A 7,920-nucleotide genomic window follows, 5' to 3' on the forward strand; every position below is an offset into this window, starting at 1 on the left:
TGATGTCAGTATATTATGATAGATAATTCACATTGAGACATTCAGTAATGGTTCAGGAAGGACCCACAAAGTAGTATTCATGGTAACACACTGGGAATTGCATCACAAATTCCCTGTCAGGGAAAAGCAGCTCCATGTTTAGAGCAATTCAGTTCCACACAGCATAAACAATGGGGCCTGTGTTACACCAGTGACAGTTACAGAATATCTAACTAAAGCCTGTGCCTCACTGTCTTGAGAATCAATCAGGCCAAATTAAAAAAATTCTGAATCTTGCAGGCCCACAACTATCCAGATCATTATAGAACCACTGTTACCTTTACAACATTACAAAAATGTTGATTTTTTAAAAAAATATTCAACATGATGCATAGAGATTTTGTGTGCTACCTTTCAAATAGTATATAAAGAAGTATATAAAATTTATCACTCCTACTCCTAAACAATTATTATTAAAGAGAAGATAAGGTGAATACTTGATTTCTAAAAGATGATCTACCTTCCCAAGCCTCAGTCTCATAGATCTATTCTGTACATTGACCTATTTCTTCTCCTTTATCTGTGATTTCCTACAATGTTCTCCTCATTTTACCATTAGTGGCTACAAATAAGTCTTGTTGTGTACCTTAGAAGCAAATAAAAACTGGGAAGTGACTCTGGGTTTAATGTGTAAATTCTTTTATACCGTTTCCCTAGTCATCTATTTTTGTTTGCATTCTAGACCTTGAACTGCCAGTGAGAGAGTGTTCTGGTGAATGTGGGCTGATGAGCCTCTTTCAGTGGATAAGGACTGAAGAGAAAGCAGAAAAAGTATAGGGCAAGCCTTCGCTATAGGTGGATATATGTCTTATTTAGCACTCGAGATGAGGCAAACAGGGCTGGTGTCCTCATCTGGAACTTACTGTACTTTTAAAGATCAACATTTAAAAGTACATGACCTCTGATTCTGTGATGAGCTTTCCTGGGGCGGGGAGGGGGTAGATTTGGATAAAAAGGAATGTGACAGGGAGAGGCTTTCATTGGAAGAGAGAACAAATTAAACTATATATCTATTTTACATCCCAATGGCAGATTCCCTTCCCTCCTCTTTTTTCAGTCCTTCCCCCCACCAACATGTGCCTTTACCCCCAACCACTCCTCCTCTCTTTCTATTCAGAAAGCATCATCTCACCAAATGGATATTAATCTAACATGGCATATCAAGTTGTAGTAAGAATAAACACTTCTCATTGTATTTAGCCTCATCAATGTGACATAGTGGGAGGAGTATGAAACCAAAAGCCTGCAAAAGATTTAGAGACAGCATCTTTCTCAGAAAATTGGGAATTGATCTACCTCAAGGCCCATAATTTTTATCAATCAAGAAGACAAATGAAATTTCCAGTAGTCCAGATTTGATTTGGTATCCAGTATTGTTTAGCGTCTAATAATTGCTGTTATTTTAATTTAATTAAAGTATAGCTTAAAGATTTTATTATGTCACGTTCATACGTGTGTAAAATTACTTTTGTTGGTATTTGCCCCTCTCTCAACATCTGTTGCTAATCTTACTACCACTTCCATTCCTCAATTCAGACAGCCTCCTTCTCGCCTTACGATATGTGGGTTCTTGTTCAATTTATGAGACAAGAGTGATATTTTCTTCATACAGTCTTTATGTTCTACCCCAACTCAGTAAACTCATATCTTCAAATCTTAAATAATACCTCTCCTACTCTCTTTGTGTATAAATTCATTTATATATGTTCATGCATAAGCACACATACACAGAGAGAGAGACACACACAGACACAAACCATTACATTTAGAGTCTGAAAATTTGAAAATCTGGAGTCTGTGTAGTTAACATGATTATCTCCTACACTCTCCCCAATTCCTGCTAATCTTTTAATTCTCACAGGGTGAGGACAACTCTATTATGTGCATATAAGTCCTGTAAGGTTTTCATCTTAATTCCAAAAAGTCTAAGAAAAGTCTGTAACAAGTAATCTTATTTGTTTAATGTCATCATTGTTTTCAATAAATTATGAATTACATAGAAGATTTTTTTTAACCTTCTATAACATTGAGATATGTGGTTTACTTAAAAATCACTGTGCATATATTCAAGTGTAGTAATTCATTGAATGAATCTTTCAAAATGATAAGAATGCATTGTAAATAGTAATAATGAATTTTTGTATATTTGAAGTAAAAACAAAATCACAAAATTTTAGATGATATCATGAAAAAAAATGTTGAAATAAACATGGACAGGCAAGTGTCTGTGTGCTACACTAACTTATTAACTTCCAGAAAGTTGCAGGAGAGGCATGCATGGACTATACAATACTCCCAAATTTACAGACTGAATTATCTGTATATGCTTACCACAATGGGGCCCTCAGTTTATACTCACAATACAAACATTCATGGGAATTCCCACATCTCCTACATGCTCATTAGTTTATGTGATCATTTTTTAAGCTATTCATTCTCACTGTTATATACTCCCATTTTAACTGTGGTTTTCCATTTTTATAGCTAAAACACTTGAATATACATTCATATGCATATTTTCTCAATGCATTCCACTTACCAGACTTACATTGAAGTTAGATAAACAATTTAACCAAAACTCTAAGTATTAATGAAACAGAAGCAATCATTAAAATTCCCCTAACCAAGCAACACCAGAACCAATGAATTTTATCACAGAATCTTCAAAATTCTTTCAAAGGAGAGTTAATGCTGATACTCCTAAATTGTCCTGAAAAATAAAAACAGACTGAACATTGGTCAGTTCATCTCATGAACCTCTAGTCATCCTGACACTCAAACCACATTATATTATATCAACAAAAGAGAATCACAGGCAAATTTACCTTATGAACAATAGTACAAAAATACACAATAAAATATGTCCAAACCAAATCCAGGGACACATCAAAAATACTACCATGATCAAGTTGGATTCATCCCAGAGATGTCAGAATATTTCCATCTAATAAATTCAATAAATCTATTCCATAAATTTCAAAAACAAAAACACAGCATCATACCATCAGAGGCAGAAAAGATCCGTTACAGAATCCAACACCCCTTCATGATAAAAGTCTTGGAGAAATTAGGGATAAAAGGCACATACCTCAACATAATCATGAAGGTTTACAGCGACCTATGGCTGACATCAATATAAATTAAGAGAAACTCAAATAAATTCCACCAAAATCAGGCATAAGAGAAAGTTGTCCACTCTCTACATACTTATTGTATATAATACTTGAAGTCTTACCTAGATATACAAGATATATGAATGAGATCAGGGGAAACAAATTTGAAATGAAGAAATAAAAATAATTATTTGCAGATATTATGAAACTACACATGAGTGAGTCTAAAAATTCCACCGAGGAACTCCTAGAGCTGATAAACACTTTCAACAACCTCCCAGGATACATAAAGAATTCACAAAAATTGGTAGTTTTCATATTTACAAATGACAAATGGGCCTGGAAAGAAATCAGAGGAACAACAACTTTCACAATAGTCAAAACACATAGACTATCTTGGGTCAACTCTAACCAAGCAAGGAAAGACTTGTATGACAAAAACTTCAGCTCTTTGAAATAAAGAATGAAGAAGATATCAAAAAAAAAAAACTGAAAAGACCTCCTCCCATGATCATGGATCACTAGGATTTCAATAATAAAAATTTCCAGCTTACAGAAAGCATTTTCATTTCAATCCCCATCAAAATTCCAGATCTTTGAAGAAAAAATTCAGTTTTATTGGAAACCCAGAGAATGCAGGATAGCTAAAATAATTCTGAGAAATAAAACCACAGAGGCCGGTCTCAATATTTACAACTTTAAATTGTACTATAAAGCTATAGTGAAAAAAAAGCTAATGAATGATGTTGGTATATAAACAGAAAAACTGAGCAATGGAATCAAATTGAAGATACACATAAATCCTATGTGTATCTGATACACCTATGGACATCTGATCTTTAATAATGAAGTCAGAAATACAGGGTGAACTATAGACAGCATCTTCAACAAATAGTTCTGCTGACTGAATGTCTGCATGTAGAAGGATGCAGTGGGTTACATCTTCATCACTCTTCACAAACTCTAGTACAAATGTCTTAAAGACCTCAAAATAAAACCAGATACACTAAACCCGATTGAACTCATTGGCATAGAAGATGACTTTTTGAACAGAGTAATGATATGGCAGGCATTAAGATCAATAATTCATAGTTCTCTGAGGTAAATAACACTGTTATTTGGACAAAACGACAGCTAACAGAATGGGGGAAAGGTTTTATCAACTCGACATCAAACAGAAACTAATATCCCAAATATAAAAAGAAGTAAAGAAAAAAATCCCTGATATGCTACAGACTATGCCTGCTAGAAATCCAGGAAGCCTACCTGCAGACCTTCTCTTCTCCCTGTTTCTCCCAGATTCAACTCTCTTAGCCTTGTCATCAGCTTTGCAGCAGAAACTCCTGTGGTAGCCTTCATAGCCTAACTATTTCCATTTTCTGTGGATCCCATAGATCTTCCCCTTCTGTCTTCCATCTCACCACCCTTTGCTATATCATAGAGCCTAGCTCCAGCAGACACATGTTGCTTATCCACAGGCCACTTCTTCCAGAAAACCAACAAGGATTCCCATAAACCTTTTCTTTCCCCCTGTTCCCACAAATGCAATCCCCCTGTATCATCCACAGCTCTGCAGCAGAATACCACTGGCAGGCTACTCTCTCAACTGAAAAATACAATGGGAACTAGCCAAGACAATATGTCTCCATTTGTGACCAGTAAACCTACTGAAGCTGCAAAACAAGATCTTAAAACTTTATTGAAGTTTTTAAAGATAAAGATGCTAAATCCTGTAAGAAATCCAGGAAAAGGATGGCTAGGAACCAGAAGTTGAATGTCTCAAGAGACCTAGGGTAAAACCAAACACAACTGACTAAAACAAAACAAAAACAAAACAAAAAAAATCAATGAATTGATTCCAAAACATTCTTTCATGCTTGTAGATCAGTGTCTAGCCAAATCACCACCAGAAAGGCTTCTTCTGGCAGCTGTTGGAAGTAGATGTAGAGATGAGACCCAGAGACAAACATTAAGTGAAGGACAGAGAACCCTGGGGAATAGAAGAAGAAAGGATTATAGGAAGCATAAAGGTGAAGGAAACTAGGAAAACATGGCCCAAAGAATCAGCTAAGCAGGGCTTATAGGGGCTCACGGAGACTGAAACAGAAATAATGGCGCCTGCATGGGTCTGTACTAGGTCCTCTACATACTTGCAGTAGTTGTTGACCTTGGGGTGTTTGTGAGACTCCTAACAGTGGGAGATGGGTGTGTCTGACTCTTTTGTCTGCTCTTAAAACACTTTTCCTCCTAAAAGGTTGTCTCATCCAGCCTTGATATGAGGGGTTTTGCCTAGTATCATTTGCCACTTGTTATATGGTCTTTGTTTGACCTCCCTGGGAGGCCTACCCTTTATGAAGGAAAAAGGAGAAGCAGTGGATCTACTGGAGAGAGGAAATGTGTGGGGGATGAGACAGGAAAGAGTGGAGGGGAGACAAACTATGGCCAGGAGAGATTGTGAACAGGAATAATAATTACTAAAGGAAAGAAATCCAAGAAGACAAACAAACTGGAAGGAAATGAATAAAACATCTCAAGACCTAAAAATGGAAATTAAATCAATAATTTAAAATAGGACCCAAAGTGAAAGATTTTTGGAAATCAAGATTTAGGAATATAAATACAAACAACAAAGCCAAGCATGACCACCAGAATGCACCATTTTAATGAAATTTTCCATAGATTTTCAGAAGAAAATATACAGCTTCATAGGGATAAACCAAAACAAAAGAGAATAGCTGAAAAAAAAATCATGAACAATAAGAGAACTTTGGGAAGTTTCACTATTCCTGACTTCGAATTTACTAAAAAGCTATAGTTTCAAAAAGCAGCATGGCTGCTGCAGAAAGAGCGAGCTGCACAAGTTCATGCCCAACAACCAGCTGAACTACAAATCCACTCAGTTCTCCCATCTCGTGTACAGATAGGCCCCACCCCCATCTTCCGCTATAAGGGCTACACCACTGACCTGGCTTGGTCCCATCAAGAGGTAGCGAGCAGCATCAGAAGTGGAGACCTGAGCTTGACCGTGGATGCAGCCAGGGCCACTGCTCCTTCACACTGGAGTTCACTGAGCACTTCACCCCCCACCAGCGGCTGCTGTCTGCTCTTGAGGGACAGGGTGGCACTTCATCCAGTCATTTCACTGACCTCTCCACTCCCTGCTCAGCTGGTTTGGGTTTGGGTTTGGGTTCTGGTTTCTTTGAAAGAAGGTCTCTGTTTCTGGGACTCTTGACACACCTACCCCTCCTTCTGCAAAGCCAGCTTGGACTGAGAAGGATCCTTCGGGTCACTGAAAATACCCACCAGGAGTGGCAGGCGAGCTAGAGGCCTGCTGGCTTGTGAAATGAGCCCCTCCCTGCCATATGGGGCCTCTCTGATGGCTCGCCAATCAAGTATCCCTATACAAGGATCCCTAGGCAGATGTGCCCGCCCCCTCCCTCCCGCAACTGGTATCAAAGGGGAGCCATGTCCAGTATTAGCTGAATGCCATCTTGCCAGCTCCACTCAATCAGCCCTCAGTGTTGTCGAGATCTGCTCAGCAGTTGGAAAGTGGACTCCACAATAGGACTGATGTCCCTTCCTGTTTGCACCCTACTGTGCTGTATATACAGAGTTTGAGGTTTATTTTTAAGTGAGTGTTCAATTTGCTGTGTGTTTCAACATGATGAAAGAAATTAATGATATGGTAATTATAAAGGTACCCTGAGTCCTTTAGTCTTCCAGGGGGGTGCTCATGCCCTTTCCTGGGGTGGTCTCCACTTGCTAGGGTGGATCTGAGAGCCTCGGACTAGGGAATGACAAAGCCCATGTTCCTCCTCAGGTGAGTAGAGAGCTGCTGCCCTTCCCTACAGTAAAATTTGACACCTGCCACCAGTGTGCACGCGGGGTTAGCATGGTGCCGAGGTCTGCAGTGACGCCAGAGACAAGGTGGAGACCTCAGCTCTCACATCTACAGCTCTTGTCTTGGTGCCTGCTGAGCATGAATCTTGTACCCCAGACTTTGAGTTCATTTCAGAAGGAAATTCAGGTGGGGTTCCCTCTACACCCACCTAAGCCTTTCTCACTGGTTCCCAGAGCTCTGTCTTTTTGCACTAGGGTGGGTAGAGGTGGTGTGTGCCCATCGGACAAATGCTTCTCCAGTACTCAGCTGAGTGTCCACGATTCCTTGTATAAATAATCCACCTCTGGATTTTCCTTTTTGGGGAGCAGAGCCAGGAGAAGGACAGGAATTTGAAACTTACTTTCTTGTGAACTGGTAACACACTTTAGCCATAGACAGCTGTGATGTCTGCTGTGTGGGATCTACGTGCTAGTGGGGTTTTCCCAAAGGCATTCAGCTCTGAAGCAGGCTGACTCTGGCCACACCCTGAGCCACTGTGAATTTGCCGGTGTTCTTCCGATTTACTGGAGTGATTTGAAGGTTTTCCAATCTTATAGGGCTCTTTTTTATCTCTAGCTATAAATGACATGTAGATAAGTGTATATACAGCTAAATTTGAGCAATCTTATTACTGAGACTAGCCTCCCTGGGCTGTGGTCCTTGATGTTCCTTCCACACTGGCCAGCACTGCCTGGCCCACTCCTGAGAGCTCTAGTTTTCCATTCCAGTTGGCTTCAGCATTGCAGTGACTCTCAGATGGAGGCCAGGTTACTGGAGTTAGTCCTGAGTGCTTTCCACCAGGAAATATTGGCTGTGCATACTGGCACGGCCTCCCCCCCTCCAGGTGTGTCTCACTGTAGGAGTTTGCTGTGATCCGGACAGTTGAGT

The sequence above is a fragment of the Peromyscus maniculatus genome, chromosome 1 (assembly GCF_049852395.1).
Source record: "Peromyscus maniculatus bairdii isolate BWxNUB_F1_BW_parent chromosome 1, HU_Pman_BW_mat_3.1, whole genome shotgun sequence".
Taxonomy (NCBI): domain Eukaryota; kingdom Metazoa; phylum Chordata; class Mammalia; order Rodentia; family Cricetidae; genus Peromyscus; species Peromyscus maniculatus.